The sequence below is a fragment of the Ornithorhynchus anatinus genome, chromosome 11 (assembly GCF_004115215.2).
Source record: "Ornithorhynchus anatinus isolate Pmale09 chromosome 11, mOrnAna1.pri.v4, whole genome shotgun sequence".
Classification (NCBI taxonomy): Eukaryota; Metazoa; Chordata; class Mammalia; order Monotremata; family Ornithorhynchidae; genus Ornithorhynchus; species Ornithorhynchus anatinus.
In genome coordinates this window covers 11,835,973-11,855,356 of record NC_041738.1, presented here as the reverse complement: position 1 = coordinate 11,855,356, position 19,384 = coordinate 11,835,973, and the positions used below count along the sequence as shown (strand labels likewise).

At 46.5% G+C, this 19,384-nt stretch overlaps 1 protein-coding gene and 1 non-coding gene across 3 annotated transcripts in view; one reads left to right on the top strand and one right to left on the bottom strand.

The window, feature by feature from the left end:
* Window positions 1-19,384, bottom strand: part of KIRREL3 (kirre like nephrin family adhesion molecule 3) — a 398,688-nt gene that overhangs the window by 313,521 nt on the left and 65,783 nt on the right. The window lies entirely within an intron of this gene.
* Window positions 4,350-4,487, top strand: LOC114815325. The gene has a single exon (XR_003763089.1). It is a non-coding gene; the product is annotated as a small nucleolar RNA SNORA7 (small nucleolar RNA).

Genomic DNA, 19,384 nt, shown 5'->3' with positions numbered 1-19,384 from the left:
TCCATGTGAGACAGGGACTGTGTCCAACCTGATTAGCTTGTTTCTACCCCAGCACTTAGAACAGTACCTGGCACATAGTAAGTGCTTAACAAATATTATCATCATCATCATCCATCCATTGACTTCCTCTGAGTCAAAGCAGTCTGGTCTAATGAAAATACTGACTTGAATTATATGCTTCTAAGGGCTTTAGTACAGTACCTCCTACTTTCTCCTCTCCGTTGCAGGCATCAGGCTAAAGAATGGGAAAAGCCATCATTTCTATCTCGAGACCCAGATCCCCAAATCTGTCTTCAAAAATTAGGTTCTGGACTCTGGTCCTCAGTCACTGGGGTCTCCTGGGGAGTCGGGGGAGAGTCAGAATATGGGCTTAGAGAGAGACAGAGGACTTGTTGGCCCATTAATCAATCGGAAGGATTTACTGAGCACAAACTGAGTCCACAAGTCAAAGGAACTGGAAAACTCAGTGACACGCTAAAGACATCCATCGATGGACAGGCATACAGTCAGACAGACTTCCTAATGCATGTCGGTGGATCGGGGAAGCAGTAGTTATAGTAATAGTGGTGGTGGTAGAAGTAGTAATAATAGAAATAGTAGTAGCGAATAGTAGTAATAATAGCAGGGTGGCTTAGTGGAGAGAGCTCGGGCCTGGGAGTCAGAGGTTGTGGGTTCTCATCGCCGCTCCACCACTTGGCAGCTGTGACTTTGGGCAAGTCACTTAACTTCTCTGGGCCTCAGTTACCTCATCTGTCAAATGGGGATTAAGACTGTGAGCCCCACATGGGACAACCTGGTTGCTTTGCATTTACCCCAGTGCTTGACACCTAGTCAGCGCTTGACAAACCCCATCATTAATTAATAGTTGTAGTAATAATAACGATAGTAGGCATAGTAGGAGTAGAAGTAGTAATAGTATTAGGACAGTATTAATAGTAGTAGTTGGAGCAGTGGAAATAATAATAATAATGTTGGTATTTGTTAAGTGCTTACTATGTGCCGAGCACTGTTCTAAGCACTGGGGTAGACACAGGGGAATCAGGTTGTCCCACGTGGGGCTCACACTCTTAATCCCCATTTTACAGAGAAGCAGCGTGGCTCAGTGGAAAGAGCACGGGCTTTGGAGTCAGAGATCATGGGTTCGAATCCCGGCTCTGCCACTTGTCAGCTGTGTGACTGTGGGCAAGTCACTTCACTTCTCTGTGCCTCAGTTACCTCATCTGTAAAGTGGGGATTAAGACTGTGAGCCCCACGTGGGACAACCTGATTCCCCTGTGTCTACCCCAGCGCTTAGAACAGTGCTCTGCACATAGTAAGCGCTTAACAAATACCAACATTATTATTATTATTACAGATGAGGGAACTGAGACACCGAGAAGTTAAGTGACTTGCCCAAAGTCACACAGCTGGCAAGTGGCTAAGCTGGGATTCGAACCCATGACCTCTGGCTCCAAAGCCCGTGCTCTTTCCACTGAGCCACACTGCTTCACAAATACTAGTTGTGACAGCAGATGTAATAATAGAAGTAACGGTAGTAGTAATAATTCATTCAATTGTATTTATTGAGCGCTTACTGGGTGCAGTAGTAGACTATAAACTCTTTGTGGGCAGGGAAATTGTTTACCAATGCTGTTGTATTGTACCCTCCCAAGCATTTAGGATAGTTCTCTGCACACAGAAAGCACTCAATAAATACCACTGATTGGTAGTAGTAATAATAGTAGTGGTAGGTGTAGTGATAGTATTAATAGTAGCAGTGTTTATAGAGAAGCAGCGTGGCTCAGTGGAAAGAGCCCGGGCTTGGGAGTCAGAGGTCATGGGTTTGAATCCCGGCTCTGCCACTTAGCTGTGTGACTGTGGGCAAGTCACTTGACTTCTCTGTGCCTCAGTTCCCTCATCTGTAAAATGGGGATTAACTGTGAGCCTCACGTGGGACAACCTGATGACCCTGTATCTACCCAGCGCTTAGAACAGTGCTCTGCACATAGTAAGCGCTTAACAAATACCAACATTATTATTAAATACTTACTTTGTGCAGCGCACTATACTAAGCACTGGGACAGAATCCACAGGTGGGAATTAGACAAAACCCCTTCCCAAGACTCCCAGAACTTCCCAGGTAAAGGAATGCATGGCAGCTAAATAATCTGACAGCAGCAAACTAACACAGGGGTCACCCAGAAGTTGGAGGGTGCCCTGCACACAGTAAATGCTCAATAAATAAGACTGATTGATTGATGGATTGATTGGAGATACACGTAGGAATCAGGGAATCTGTCAGGATGAAAGGAGCCATGAATCTCCCTCCTTGCCCAGGCAGAGGGGCGGGAAAATGGTATCTGAAAGGGAGCGGCACTCACATTTTGGAACAGAGGGCCAGTCGGCCACAGGCCTCTGAGAGACAGAGCCAATGGTTGCTTGGCAACAGCTGTTGGAGAGATCTTCAGATGAGACAATAGGTGTATGGCAGTGTATGCACAGTTTTACATTAGCTCAAATCAGTAATTTAACTTCATCTTCAAAGGAAAGAAGGGAAAAAGAAGGTTAGGCGCTAAGGGCCTGTCTTTTAAATATATCCAAAAACCTCTTCCACCAACATGCAGGGGAAGAGTATCCACATCTGATGGGAGATGGAGCTGGTGGAGAGAAGAGGCAGTTCTGAAGAGAACTAAATTCTCTTCAGATGGTTGATTTCTAATGGTGGTCTTGGGTTTCTCTTCTTGAAAATTGTTTCAGTGTCTGTTTCCTCTGTTAGATCCTGTATTCTCATCCAGTAGACTCTCAATAAATACTACTGACTGATGGGAAGAAAACTTTCAGCTCCAGTTGTTGAAATATGCAACTTTACTACTTTGGGGCATCAATCACTGAATGGATGATATTTATTAAGTGCTTAATCTGTGCACTCAATAAAAAAGCAGCGTGGCCTAGGTAAATAGCTTAGGCCTGGGAATCAAAGGACCTGGGTTCTAATCCTGGTTCTGCCACTTATCTGCTGTGTGACCTTGGTTAAGTCAATTCACATCTCTAGGCTTCAGTTCCCTTAATCAGTGGCATTTATTGAGCGCTTACTATGTGCAAAGCACTGTACTAAGTGTTTGGGAGAGTCCAATACAACAGAATTAGTAGACACATTCCTTGCCCCTAACTAGCTTACAGTCTAGAGAAACATCTTCAAAATGGGATTCAATCCCTGTTCTCCCTCTTGTTTAGACTGTGAGCCCCAAATGGGACCTGATTATCGTGTACCTACCCCAGGGCTTAGTACAGTGCTTGACACTTGTAAACCCTTAACAAATACCACAATCAATATTATTATTACGATACAACAGAGTTAGTAGAGCCAACAATCTAGACTGTAAACCCCGTGTGGGCAGGGACTGTCTCTATTTCTGAATTGTACTTTCCAAGCTCTTAGTACAGTGCTCTGCAAACAGTAAACGCTCAATAAATACAATGGAATGAATGAGATGCCAGGATGGAGAAGTGGACTTCAGCATCCTCCCTCTCATCTATTCCACCTCCGACTCCTCGCTCTCAGGAGTCTCTCTCTCTGGAACACACTCCTGTCCATCCTCTAGTACAACGCTCCCCATCTTCACAGCCCTCCTGAAATTCCACCTCCTCTAGGAAGCCTTCCCAGATGAATTACTGGTATTGCTCCCCGTCGCTCTGCCAAGATGGAGCGAGAAGCAGCGTGGCCTAGTGGAAAGAGCACCCTGAGAATCAGAGGACCAGGGTTCCAATCTCAGCTCTGCCACATATCTGCTTTGTGACCTTAGACAAGTCATTTTACTTCTCTGGGCCTCAAGTACCTCATCTGTAAAATGGGGATTTAGACTACGAGCCCCATGTGGAACATGGACTGATTAGCTTGTATCTGTCCAAGTGCTTTCTACAGTGGCTTGCATCTAGTAAGAGCTTAACAAACATCATTAAAAAAAAATGATAGAATGACTTCTCCCTCGAGACTGTAATCTCCTGGTAGACAGGGAACATGTCTACAAACTTTGCTACAGTGTACTCACCCAATACTTAGTACAATGTCCAGCGCTCATTAAGCTCTCAATAAATACCATCGATCGACTGATCAATTCCTTTCCCCGTCACTACGTCCCCCATTCCTCCTCTAGCTCTCCCTTGCCCTCCAACCATCCATGACTCATATGTCTCTCCCTCACCCTTCCCAGTCCTTCTGCCTCTGTCAATCAATGGTGTTTATTGTGTGCTTACCATATGCAGACCACTGCCCTAAGCTCTTGTGAGAGTCCACCGTCGCAAGGTCTCAGAGAAACATAAGGAATCGCTTGGACACAAATGATGAATTTCCCTCTCCTGGAGCATTTCAACCCCTCTCAGGAATGCACCTGGAGAGTGTCCAGGACTCTACTAGTCTTGGCTACAGGAGGGAGAGTCAAGCAGAGGCCTACCCCTTCCATTCCTAGCTTGGGCAGTGGCTAGCAAGTGGAAGGCAATCTGCCCCAAGTCAAACTCACCTGCATTGGGCAGCAGCAGCATAGGAGAGAGTTGAGGGCAGAAACTCAAGTTTACTGTGTGGAAGAAGGTAATGATAAACCACTTCCATATTTTTACCAAGAAAATTGTATGGATTCACTACAGAACAATGCAGATGGAGGTGGGGTGTTCTGGGAGAGATATGTCCATGTAATCTCTATGGATCAGAGATGACTTGACAGCAAAAAAAAACAAGATGAGAAACCCTTCAAAGTCTGTCAACCCCACAGCAGCTGTGTGAAGTCTAAACCAGAAGATCCAGCATGGCCTAGTGGATAGAGCACAGGCTTGGGAGTCAGAAGGACCTGGGTTCTAAGCCCGGCTCTACCACTTGTCTGCTGAATGACCTTGGGCAAATTACCTAACTTCTCAGGGCCTCAGTTACCTCATCTGTAAAATAGGGATTAACACTAGCAGTCCCATGTGAGACATGGATTGGGTCCAACTGATTAATTTATATCTAACCCAGATCTCAGAATAATGCCTGGCACATAGTAAGTACTTAACAAATCTCATTAAAAAAACCAAAACACATACGTGAATGACTCCTTAATTATCTCCTTTCACACCACTCAGTCCAATCTGGCTTGGATGCCCAAACTCCTGTTGCCACATCCCCTAAAAGAGTGATGGGTTGACCTGACAAGACCAAGACCAGCTTCCTGGCTCTCCTCCTCCTTCTCTCCCTCCTCTCCAACCAACTTGTTTCTAAAACCCCAAGCCCTTCCTCCTGAAAATGTAGTTATGTGTCTGTGCCGCCCTCCAAAGCAGGTGCTGGATAATTCGGTAATTAGTATGCACATCTAACTCCATGTAGCCTCTGTTGATCTCTCAATTACAGTTAGCTGGGTCCTCTGAAGTTTGCAGTAGTTAATTAGAGCATTATTGAAAAGCTGGGCTTGGGAGCTGGCTTTGGGTTCAGTTGATGGTCTGGTGGTCCTCCTGTTGCAGCAAGAGAGGATGGGAGTTGGGGGGCTGCCCGGTGGAAATGGGGGACACAGAGGTGGAATGATTGAAGGCAGATATCAGCAGGGCCAGGGCGGAGCCTCCGGTGGACAAGATTTGGAACTGAGAAATAGCGTGACCTAGTGGAAAGAGCAAGGGCCTGGGAGTCAGAAGGAGCTGGTTTTAATCCTAGCTCTGCCACTAGTCTGCTGTGTGACCCTGGGTGAGTCATTTAATTTCTCTTTGCCTCAGTTACCCATGTGGAAAATGGGGATTAAGACCGTGAACCCCCATGGGACATGGACTGTGTACAACCTGATTAGATTGTATCTACCCCAGAGCTTAGAACAATGCCTGTCATATAGAAAGTACTTAAAAAACACCACAAAGCAAATAAACAAAAAAAAAATTGAAGTACCACCTAGAAAGTTCCTAGAGGCAGACAGCCTCAGGAGAACTTCTGGATATAGTTGGCAGACGAGGGCGGTGGACACTTTAGTTGCCCCCGAAAAGGCTACCCAACCCGCCCCCGGCTGATCTACAGTGCTCAGAGTTGGCCTTGCACTTGACTATGGTCTCATTAATAATAATAATAATAGCAACACTGATGATGATGATAATAGGGGTATGTGCTAAGTGCTTACTATGTGCCAGGCACTGTACTAGGTTCTGGGATAGATAAAAGCAAATCAGTTTGGACACAGTCCCTGTCCCCCGTGGGGCTCACAGTCTTTATCCCCATTTTACAGAAAAGGTAACTAAGGCACAAAGAAGTTAAGTGACTTGCCCAAGGTCACACAGCGGGCAATTGGCAGAGCGGTGTTTAGAACCCACGTCCTCTGACTGCCAGGTCCATGCGCTTTCCACTAGGCCATGCTGCTTCTCAGTGCAATACTAATAGTAGAAGTAGTAGTACAATAATACTTATAATATTTGTTTATAATAATATTAATAATAATAATGGTGATGGTGATGATGGTACTTAATAATAATAATAATGTTGGTATTTGTTAAGCGCTTACTATGTGCAGAGCACTGTTCTAAGCGCTGGGGTAGACACAGGGGAATCAGGTTGTCCCACGTGGGGCTCACAGTCTTAATACCCATTTTACAGATGAGGGAACTGAGGCATAGAGAAGTTAAGTGACTTGCCCACAGTCACACAGCTGACAAGTGGCAGAGCTGGGATTCGAACTCATGAGCCCTGACTCCAAAGCCCGTGCTCTTTCCACTGCGCCACGCTGCTTCTCTAAGCACTTGTACTTGTTAAGTGCTTACTACGTACCAAGAACTGTTCTAAACCGTGGGGTAGATACGAGCTAATCAGTTTGGACACAGTCTCTGTTCCACTTGGGGCTCGCAGTCTTAATCCCCATTTGACAGATGAGGTAACTGAGACCCAGAGAAGTGAATCGACTTGCCCAAGGTCACACAGCAGACAAATAGTGGAGGCAGGATCAGAACCGAAGCCCTTCTGGCTAAGCACTGGCTATATGCCAAATACTGTCCTAAGCACTAGGGCAATAAAAAATGGTATTTATTGGGCTTCCACTGGGTGCGATGCCCTGTACTGAGTTCCTGGGAAAGAACAAGAGACACCTAAAGCATGTCCCATGACCACAAGGGGCTTCCATTCTAAAGCGGGCGACAGGCATAACTATACTTCCAAGAAGTGGAGTTGGAATAGTGTGTGCTCCTTCCTCACACCTCCCAAAATGGCTCTGGAGGGGCTTTCTACCTAATGATGGAAGGGACCAAATTCTCCCTCATGGAAGACCCATGCTGGGAAAGGCCTCGGTGAACTCCAGGGTTGGTGACTGATAGATAGTATTAGCAGCTAATTATTACCGGTGCGATCATTATCATTATTGGGTGGAAGAGACCCGCTGGTTGGTTAATGAGGCCCCAGCTGCCAGTGAGAGGCTCACGGGGTGGGGGGGGGGGCAAACATGATAATTTCCAACCAGATCTTGGCACATGAGGTAAATCTTCTGAGACTGGGCTCAGGTCCTGGATTGATGACTCTCTCTCTCACTCTCTCCGTTTCTCTCTCTCCTCTCTCTCTTGCTCGCTCTCCCTCCCTCCCTTCCTTCCCCCCAACTCTCTCTTGCTCACTCTCTCTCTTTTTCTCTCTCCCCACCACCCCCAGCCAACTCCCAGGCCCCTGGTACAGGGGCGCATTGATTCTAGGGAGAAGTCGGAAGACAAGCATCTCTCTCAATTCACCCTTTCTGCCCAGAATCAGCTCATGTACCTGACAAGAGCTGAACTTCCACACACCTGAAACCACATTCCTTTGAGATTTTTTTAAGACTGTAGTATTAGGTTGGCGTCATCCAAAACCAGTGTGAGCTTCTTCAGTCAGTCAATTGTATTTATTGAGGGCAAACTGTGTGCAGAGCACCATACTAAGTGCTTGGGAGAGTACAATAAAACAGAAAACAGACTCATTCCCTGCCCACAACAAGCTTATGGCCTAGAAGGGGAGACTTCCTTGAACCTTTTAAGGAGAGAGGGATCGGGAGAAAAAGTAGAGCATCCTAGCAATCTGTCTGTTTTCCCCTGTGGACTGTAAGTTCCTTGAGAGCAGGGCTTATTTCTACCAATTCTATCATAATGGACTTTTCCAAGCACATAGTGTACCCTGCTCTGCTCAAGGTGAAAGCTCAGTAAATACCATCAATCGTTTGGCATTGAGACAGGCAAGATGGTAATAATAATAACACTAATGATAATAATTGTGGTGCTTGTTAAGTGCTTACTAAGTGCCAGGCACTGAACTAAAAATTGGGGTAGATGAAAGGTAATTGAATTGGACACAGTTCCTGTCCTACACTGGACTCACAGTTTCATCACCATTTTACAGATGAGGTAACTGAGGCCCAGAGAAATGAAGGGACTTGCCCAAGGTCACCCAGCAGACAAGTGGCAGAGCCAACTTTAGAACCCAGGTCCTTCTGACTCCTAGGCCCGTGATCTATCCATTAGGCCAGATAGTTCAAGACAGGGCTATGTAGTATGAGATAGAGTAAGACAGGCTGACCAGTGTAGCCAAGACTGTTGAATTCCTGGAATTTAGATGTTTTTTCTGCAATTATCCAGAACAGTCTGGGATTATGCCATTATATTGGGACATACAGTCACCGTGAGTTTGCTAATCAGTGAAGCTCAAACCTGGTCACATCACAGGTTTAGCTGAAGTTTGGGTTTGGTCCCTCCCACCAGGTCCTAAACAAAAGACACATTTTCCTATCTAGACCAAATATATGACAAGCCATGATGGAATTTATCAGCCCTGCTGTGGGAGAAGAAGCATGGCCTAGTGGAAAGAGCACAGATCCGGGAGTCAGAGGACCTGGGTTCTAGTCTTGGCTTTGCAACTTGCCTGTTGTGTGACTTTAGGCAAGTTATTTCGCTTCTCTAGGCCTCAGTTTCCTCATCTGTAAAATGGGGATTCAGTACCTGTTGTTCCTCCCATTTAGACTGCAAGTCCATATGGGACAGGGACTGTGCTGACCAGATTATTTTGGTATCTACCCTTGGACTTAATACAGTGTTTGGCACATTTCAGCATTTAAAAGATGCTATTATTCTTATTATTCTTATTATGAGCAGTGCTCTGGACATCAGGAGACCTGGGTTCCAGTTCTGGGTCTGTCTATAACTAATGTGGGCAAAGACTGCACATGCACAATGCCATGTCCTCTTCGCCTCATGTGCCTCTCTGTGCTCTGGTGGAAACTTGCGGGCAGGGATTAGAGCATGCGAGTAGCACTGAACAAGTCACCAGCACAACAATCTACAGTCTCTCAGTCCTGAGGTGTCAGCGTTGAGGTTCAGCCATCATTCCCGATGGGGCTCTGTTGTAGTGTTCTCTCCCAAACACTTACCACAGTGCTCTGCATATAGTAAGTGATAAATAAATGCCATTGATAATGATGATAATGATGAGACTCCATCATAATGAGAAGTAGCATAGCCTAGCGCAAGAGCACGGGCTTGGGTGTCAGAGAACATGGATTCTAATCCTGGCTCTGCCATTTGTCTGCTATGTGACCATTGGCAAGTTGCTTAACTTCTCTGGGCCTCATCTATAAAATGGGGATTAAGACTGGAAGCCCCATTGAGGCAGGGATTGTGTACAACCTGATTACTTTGAATCTATATCACTCCTTAGAACAGTGCTTAGCACATAGTAAGCACTTAACAAATACCATTATTATTATTATTATTACTATCATCAATGGTTTCTACTAAGCTCTCGCTACAAGTCAAGAGCAGCTCATAGGAGCAGATCCAGTACCTGTCCTTCTGATCTAAGAGAGATGGGGCACTCATCTCCATTTAACAGATGAGGAAACTGAGGCCGAGAGATGCTAAGTGACCCTTCCCCTTTTCCTTCCCTCCCACTGATCAGTCAGGGGTCTCTACTCAGACTTTGTTCTCCTAACAAGCTCGGGCCCAGCAGGCAAACCCCATGCAGTTTGGATTTGTCTCAGATTCTCACACCAGAGGAGCCTTCTCCCAGGATCTTTCACAGAATCTGCAAGCAGCTTCTTTGCATGTCTAAGCATTGAGCTCTGAAAGGCATAAACAAAAGGGAACTTTGGAAAAATTATGGGAGCAATTTGGAAGTGGATAATTAGATATCCTTCGTGTGCTGTTAGGGAAATTAAATTAGTTTTTTCTTCAACCGAAGGTTTGTGGGTATCACTTCATAAAAAATATCAGTGACTTATTATTTTTCTAATATTCTTTGCCTTTCTTCCTTTCATGACCAAGGATGTGGTGCTTTTAGCTTATAGCTATGGCAGCCTATCATAGCCCATAATTGCATTTGCTGTGCAAATTGTCAGTGTCGTGAATGATACAATTACTTTAAATAAATGCCAAGGCGCAGTTGCAGCAGTCTGTGGGGCTCTGAAGGACCCTAAGAGGGTTCAGCATGACCCCTGCCATTAATAGGTTGCATTTCAATGAAAATATGGTCCAGTCTGAATGGATCAGTGGGAAGGGAGGCGGTGAGATCCAGGGAAGGGGGAAAAGGGCATGAAAAGGGGGAAAAGAGAAATAGCGTGGCCAGGGCACGACTCTGGCATCAGAAGGACCTGGGTTCTAACAGGGACTTTGTCCAACCAATTATCTTGTACCTAGCCCAGCTTGGCACATAGTAAGTGCTTAACAAATACCACACACAAAAAAAAGAACTGTTGGAGACTTTACTTCATCAAAGGAGAATCTGATTCCTAACCACGTAATCACATAAAGTAGAGGGAGGTGGAGGCTTAAACCTTGAAACTTTGAATGATTGGTCAGAGACCCAGCTTCTCTCTCTCTCTCCCACTCTGTTGCCCCATCACTTACCTACCACCCCATGAATTCTGCCTCACTCTTGAGCCTGCAAGAGGGCAAGGATCAAATATTCTACTTTTTGGGCATCTTCCCCAAGGGCCAATGTCAATGGTGATGACACTGTTGAAAATGATGGCAACATGATTTGTTGCTAGAAGCATGAAGGTGCTTCCAGACAAGTGGGCTTCTGGAACATTCACCCATGGCTGTAATAGTATTCACTGAATTTCCCCTGGGTATGATGTACTGTCCTTAGGGCTTGCCAAGAGAGTGGAGAGGAGAAGAGAGACCTTGGTTGGGAGAAGAAAGAGGGAAGGAGAAAAAGAAAAACATAGAAGTGAAATGACTTATCCAAGGTCACACAGCAGAAAAGTAGAAGAGCCAGGGTTAGAATTCAGGTCCTCTGACTCCCAGGTCCATGCTCTTTCCACTCGAACATGGACTTCCAGGTACTAAGCACTGCTTTTTCTCTCAAGAAGCAGTATGCCTAGTGGAAAGAGAATGGACCTGGAAGTCAGAGGACCTTGATTCTAATCCCAATTCTGCCACACATCTGCTGTGTAATGTTGGCCAAGTCACTTCACTTCTCTGGGTCTCAGTTCCCTTAACTGCAGGAAGGGGATTCAATCCCCTACAAGGGTCACAGTCTAGCTAGGAGGGAGAACGGGAACTGAATCTCTGCTTTACAGATGAAGAGACTGAGTTTCAGAGGTTTGTCCAAGGTCACCCAGCCAAGCAAGTGATGGACCCAGGATTAGAACCCAGGTCTTCTGCCTCCCAGGTTTGGGCATCGCCCACTGCTGAAGCTAGCCCTCTGCTAGATTTTTTCAATCCCATGTCTCCAAGTTGGATTTCCGTGCCGTCCCGATGGAGCCGAGTGAGTTTCTGAGCAGTGCCGCCCTTTTTGAAAGGGCCCTTAGATCCCTCTCTCGCCGGCGAGGTGGGCTTTTGAAGCTGCCTTCATTAATTTCCGCTCGGGCTTCTGCATTTAACAGCACATGAGTTTGAAGTGTGCACAAGCCGCGGCAGAAACATCTGAGAAGAGTCCCAAGGCCCAGTGAATTGTAAAGAGTGATTAGGAAGGAGCGTGGCGTTGGTTCGTGTTTCTCGACGACTTCATCCTCACATCAAAAAGATGTGGCAGGAAACTCAAGAGTCTGTCTTCTCTGCCACCCCCGCCGCCCCGATAATGACTTCCCCCCTGTTCCCGCCATCAATGAATAAAGATTTCATGCTAATTATCAACACTTTGATTTTAGGGTGAGGGAGTGAGGAGGATGAAGAGGAGGAAGAGGAAGAGGAGGAGGAGGATGAGGGGGAAGTAGAGGAGGAGGAAGGGGAAAAGGAGTAGAAGGAGGTAGAAGAGGAGGAGGAGGAGAAAGAAGAGAAGAGGATGAGCAAGAGGAGGAAAAGGAAGACTAGGATTAGGAAGAGAAGGAGGAAGAAGAAAAAGAGTAGAAAAAAGGAGGAAGTAGAGGAGCAGGGGGTGAAAGGAGGAAGTAGAGGAGCAAGAGGGGGATAAGGAGGATTAGAAGGAGGAAGAGGAGGAGAAGGAGAATGAGGATGAGCAGGAGGAGGAGAAGGAAAACTAGGAGCAGGAGGAGAAAGGGGGAAAAGAGGAGGGGGAAACGAGGAAGAGGAGGAGCAGGAGGAGAAAGGGGGAAAAGCGAAGAGAGAAACGAGGAAGAGGAGGAGCAGGAGGAGAAGGAGCTGGAGGAAGATGGAAGAAGAGGAGGAGGAAGAAGAGGAGGAGGAAGAAGAGGAGAAGGAGGGGGAAGAAGAAAGGACGAGGAGGAACACCGGGAGGAAAAAATCAAGCCCTGGGCCTTAGTGTCCATGCATCTCTCATTGGCTGTTTACAGGAGTGGGCTGGGGGCTTTGAACAACACTGACCCTGGTCCTAGCTCTGTCCATGCTTGGGCTTTCTTTGCCAGATAGCTGGGCCAAGGGCCTCTGTCCACGACAGAGATCCAGAAATCTGAACCCCCAGGCTCAGGGCAGCTGACCAAGGGCAACGGTTCTAACCCCACTCAGCTCTAACCCCTCGCACCAGTCAACACTTGGGTAGCAGGGCTCCAATATGGAAATCCTCTCCCTGCCCACTAGAGGAGGAGCGACATGGCCCCCAGCGTGGTGGTGAGGTAGGTTGTGGGGCAGTGAGGAGACCTCTGGTTAGCAAACAACCCACTGGTGGTATTCCTTGAGTGCCCTCTCTGTGCTTGGAGGAGTCAGCCAAAAGAAAATGGCACTGCCTTGCCCTCAGTGGATGTACAATCTAACTGGGAAAGACAGGCTGACATAAATTAATTATAAGCAGTGGAAGCAGGTGGAAAGCAAGGACACAAGAGTGAGGAGGACAGGTTTTTCAGGATGAAACAGTAGAATAAACAAGTGAGGGCATGATTGAACCTACATTTTTCTATGTTAAGCGTAAATGATTTACTAGGTGCCTGGCACTAAGTGATAGGGTAGATACAAGGTAATCGGGCCGGACACAGTCCATGTCCCACACGGAGTTCGCAGTTTTAATCCTCATTTTACAGATGAGGGAACTGAGGCCCAGAGAAGTGAAGTGATTTGCCCCAGGTCACACAGCAGACAAGTGGTGATCCTGAGTTCCTCTGACTCCCAGGCCTGTGCTCTTTCCACTTGGCCAGGCTGCTTGTTCCTTCCCTCTTCTTCCCCTTGTTTCCATCCTGGGAGCGGGCTTGTCGGAATGAGTCGGAATTGGCCGACAAGGCATTTCTTGGTACTTTCAATGGCCCTTTATCCTGGGGGAAATTAAGGCCTCCACCCCCAGGGAAAATCCTTCTCCCTCCGACTTGTTTAACTCCTTCCACACAGCAATGACCACTGGGAGAGCTAGAGGTCTGGGTAGTCTCCCTAATGGCTCCACTTCGGGGCCTGAGCCATGGTGACAACTCTGAACTTGGCTTGTAAGAAAAATAATGATTGTATTTGTTAAGCACATACTATGTGTCAAGCACTGTTCTAAGTGTTGTAGTAGATCTCCATTAATCAGTCCCTGCTCTTCATGGGGCTCACTGTTTAAATGGGAAGGAGAACAAGTATAGAATCCCCATTTTACAGCTGAGGAAACAGAGGCACAGAGAAATGAAGTCAGTCAGTCAATCATATTTATTGAGCGCTTCCTGTGTGCAGAGCACTATACTAAGTACTTGGGAGAGTAAAGTATAACAATATAACAGACAGTCCCTATACACAAGAGCTTACAGTGTAGAGGGGGAGACAGACATTAATATAAATAAATAAATTACAGATATGGACATAAGGGCTGTGGGGAAGTGACTTGCCCAAGGTCTTTCAGCAGTCAAGTGGAGGAACTGGGATTAGAACCCAGTCCTCTGGCTCCAGACCCTTGCTCTATCCCCTAGGCCTTGCTGTTTCTCTGCCTTTGGGTTTTCCGTTGGGGAATAGACATAAGGAGGGAACATTATCTCTCCCAAATGGGCAGTCTTGCTCGTAATCCATCCTGTAGCATAATAATCACCATGTTATATGATAAGCACCTACTAGGTGCCAAGCACTAAGATAGAGATGAGCTCATTATGGGCAGGGAACAAGTCTGATAATTCTGTTGTCGTATACTCTCCCAAGTGTTTAGTACAGTGTTGTGCACATAGTAAATGCTCAATAAATACCACTGATTAATGGATTGATATAGGGTACTTAGATGGGATCAGTTCCTGTCTCACAAGGGGCTCATAGTATAATGGGGAGGAAGAATGGATATCCCCATTTTACAGATGAGGAAACTGAAGCACAGAGAATTTAAGTGTCTTGCCCAAGCTCACACTGCAGGCAAGTGGCAAAATCAGGATCAGAAGCCAGGTCTCTTGACTCCCAGCTCTGTGCTCTACCCATTAGTCAATCGTATTTAATGAGCACTTACTATGCGCAGAGCACTGTACTAAGTCCTTGGGAGAGTACAATAACAATAAACAGACACAGTCCCTGCCCACAATAAGTCTAGAGGGAAGCCAAGTCTGACCTGGAATCCACTATCTTCTTCCGCTCAGGCTGGATCCCTTTATCATCAACATCTTCATCATAAATGGTATTTACCGAGTGCGTACAGTGTGCAGAGCAATGTACTAAGTGCTTGGGAAAATCAGTGCTGTTTCTTTCTGGGCTTATGCCTACAAGGCAAATTGCCAATGGAATGTGCCATTGTACTAGCCTGGCACAGCTGCCTGTGGCCTGGTAATGATAATGATAATAATTACAACAATAATAATAATAATAATAATGATGGTTTTCAAATGCTTGACTATTGCCAAGCATCATACTAACCACAGGGGAAGAGGCAAAATAATTACATTGAACACAGTCCCTGTCATTCTTGGGGCTCACAGATTAAGAGGGAAAGGAGTACAGGTATCTTATTTTCATTTTACAGATGAGAAAACTGAGGCCCAGAGAGGTTAAGTGATTTGCTTATGGTCACACAGCAGGCAAGTGGCAGAGCTGTGATTAAAACTCCAGTCCTCTGTCCCCCAGGCCCAAGCTGTTTCCACTAGACCTCATGGCTTCTCAGAACATACGAACCCCAAAAATGCCCCCCTCCAAACGCCCCCCACGAACATCTTCTCACTCCCATCTCCAGCCTTAGGCGACTCATCTCTAATTCTCCTCCCTCTCTCCCTTCTCCCCGCCACCACTGACGGCAGAAAGCCCCAGGACGTCCATCAAGTCCTTATTTTATACCGCTCTGTGCGAGGTGGCAATTAGCAAAGGTAACACTAATTAGGTTTTACATTGTAATATGTGTCCCTCTCAACTTAAGTCAGAGCATTTTAAGCGTCTAATGATTGCAAGGTCATTTTGGTATTCCTCGTAATCGCCCGGCTGCTAATGAGAGCATTTGGTATGCATGGGGCTGGTCTTCGGTGTTCTCCTGGGGGTGATTAGCATTTATCAGAGGACACTTGGCCGAAATTGTTGCTTAGTGCCGAGCTTAGTACCGAAACAGCCGTGTAGGGAGAGGCCCAGACTTTGGTGAAGACAGCCTTAGAAGGGAGCTGATCTGGTAACAATAACAATGATTGTGGGATTTGCTAAGTGATTACTATGTGTCAAGCACTGGGGTATGTACAAGATAATCAGGTTGAATCCAGTTTCTGTCCCATATGGGATCCCTGACCTAAATAGGGGATGGAGAACAGGCACTGAATCCCCATTTTTGAGGTGAGGAAACTGAGTTCCAGAGAAATGCAATGACTGGCTCTAGGTCACCCCGCAGGCAAATGGTGTAGCTGAGATTAGAACCCAGCACCTCTGACTCCCACACCTGGGGTCTTTCCACTCGGCTATACTGCTCCTCACCATGTCCACTGAAGGTTGCTTAAGCAAGGACAGGTTGAACTGGTTTAGTTTGGTCCTGACCCCTGGCATGGGAGCCATTGGCAGAAATCCTGGGGGTAGGCAGCGTGGCCTAGTGGATAGGGCAAGGGTCTGGGTTCTAATCCCAGCTCTGCCACTTGTCTGCTCTGTGACCTTGGGCAAGTCCTTTAATTTCTCTGTGCCTCAATTCCCTCATCTGTAAAATGGGGATTAAGACAGTGAGCCCCATGTGGGTCAGGGACTGCATCCAAACTGATGAGCTTGTATCTACTTCAGCACTTATGGCAGTGCCTGGCACACAGTAAGTGCTTAACAAATACCATTAAAAAAGCAACAGAAAAGGAGGAAATGAAGATTCAATCACCAGCCCTTGTAGATCCTAAAGAGAGATCCCTAGATAGAGCTGTGTTAACACCCCCTTTTCCCAAACCCAGCTCCGGTTTGCTGACTCGGCATTCCAGTCAGCTCCCAGCTAGGCCCGGGTCCCCGTGGCATTGATTATCAGCGGCCTGGGCCTCTGCTCGCTCTCCTTTCCAGGGGGCACCACAGCCCCGGCTCCATCTGGGCCTCCCCAGATGCCCCTGGAGGGAGCTTGGGGTGGGCATGGGGGTGGACAACCTGGGACGGGAATCCCAGCTCCGCTCCACGGTTGTGTGGGCAGGCCTGTGGGGAGGTGGGGGCTGAGGTGGTAGAAGGAAAATCCTAGCCCATCTCCATGGCCAGGCTGCCCCTTCTGCCCCTCAGGCCTACAGCCAGGAGTGCCCGAAGGAGTTCCCTGTACCTACTGTGGGTGCCAGCCAGTGGGCCATTAATGTCTCTCTCCCCCTCTAGACTGTAAGCTTGTAGTGGGTGGGAAATGTGTCTGTTATAGTCTACTCTCCCAAGAGCTTAGTACAGTCGTCTGCACACAGTAAGCCCTCCATAAATTCGATTGATTGACTGACTGACCAAATTCATTCATTTATTCATTCAATCATATGAATGAATCGTATTTGTATTCAAAGCCAGTGAGATTCCCAGGTCACCCCCCGTGACACGAGACATCATCACACCAAGCTGCATCCGATGACATTGGAGCTGCTTCTGCAATTTAAATGATCAGAGTCCGACTGAATACTTCCTCCAAACCCACGCTGGCTGCCCCTTCCTTCCCCCTGCCCCCGTCCCCTGTCCCCTGCCCCCTCCAGGGCTAATGTTCCTGACCCAACTGACTGATAGCAGCTTGACTTAGTGTAAAGAGCAAAGACTTGGGAGTTAAAGGTCTTGGGTTCTAATCCCCGCTCTGCCACTTGTCAGGTGTGTGACTTTGGACAAGTCACTTACCTTCTCTGTGCCTCACTTACCTCTTCTGTAAAATGGGGATTAAGACTGTGAGCCCCACATGGGACAACCTGTTTACCTTGTTCTTACCCTAGCACTTAGAACAGGCCTTGGCACATAGTAAGCACTTAACAAATACCATAATAATAATTATTATTATGTCATGTGTAGGCCCCAGATTTCACTACCATTAACAATTACAACTTTTATTTCTTTATTGTATTTGTTAAGTTCTTCCTATATGCCAGACACTACCAAGCACTGGAGTAGATACTAGCTAATCAGGTTGGATGCAGTCTATGTCCCACAAGGGGCTCAAAGTCTTAATCCCCATTTTACAGATGAAAGAACTGAGAATAATAATAATAATAATGGTATTTGTTAAGTGCTTACTATGTGCCAGGTTCTGTAGTAAGCACTGGAGTAGATACAAAAGAATCAGGTTGTACATAGTCCCTGTCCCATATAGGGCTCACAGTCTTAATCCCCAGTTTACAGATGAGGGAACTAAAGCATAGAGAAGTGAAGTGACTTGCCCAAGATCACACAGTAGACGAATGGTGGAGCCGGGATTAGAATCCATGATCTTCTGACTCCCAGGCCCATGCTATATCCACAAGGCCATATTGCTTCTGAAGCAAAGTAACTTGTCCAAAGTCACACATCAGACAAGTGGCAAAGCTGGGATTTGAACCCAGGGACTTCTGACTCCCAGGTCTGTGCTCTATCCACTAGGCATACTGCTTTACTTGCTAACTATTGGTTATTATTTCATTATTGCTATTGCTATTAGTAGTAGGTCAATTTTATTTATTAAGCGCTTACTGCATGCAGAGCATTGTACTAAGCACTTGGGAGAGTACAATATAGTGATGTAATAGTCCCTGCCCACAGTGAGCTTCCTATGCTGCTACTACACCTTGACCCTGGCAACAGACCAGAGCTACACAGAGTGTGGGGAGTTCTGCTGTAAGTCATTACAAGTCACTTAACGTCTCTGTGCCTCAGTTTCCTCAACTGTAAAATGGAGATTCAATACATGTTCTCCCTACTACTTAAGACTGTGAGCCCCATGTGGAGCAGGGACTGTGTCCGACCTAATTAATTTGTACCTATCCCTGTGCTTAGAAGAGTGTTTGATTCATAGTAACACAACAGGTAACATTAAACAAAATGAATAAGCAAGCACAAACAACCTGATTGCCTGTATCTACTCCAATGCTTAGTACAGTGCCTGGCACATAGTAAGCTCTTAACAAATGCCGTTCAAGAAAGCAAAAAAACCCCAAAAAAACTTCTGTAGAGAGCTGGATTTACTTGCTCATCTTGGAGAACAGACACTGAAGCCTGGCCTGATGGGTACCCAGAATCCTCAGGGGCTGTCCGGTCCTGTACCAACATGTAGCTCATTGCCCGCAGTGGTGGAGATGGCAGAGACCCTAGTGCAGACCCTCTGAAGAGCCACTCTTGGAGATCTCAGTGGGTGAACAAGCATAATACATGAAGAGAAGGAACTGCAGTGGATTTGTCAGCGGACTGAAACGCACATTCTCGTAGCCAGATAATGCAGAAATAAAGTGCATTTGTAACAGACAACAAAAGGATTATCCCCCATTCATTTCAAAGCACCCTTCATTCCACTCAGGGATTACATTTCTCTTCACTTATCTTGCAAATGGTTTTTCTGAAGAGCTCCCGGCTTACAGAAAATGCCAAAACGAGACTGGGGCTTCAGAGACCCAGAGACCTGGAGGAAGGGGATGGCTGGAGGGTAAGAAGACTCCTCTCAGGATGTCTTGAGAAAGAGCTAGCTCACTTGCCCAACTCTGCCATCTCTAATGCTCTTCTGAAACCCCACTTCCTCTAGGAGGCCTTCCCTGATCCATCA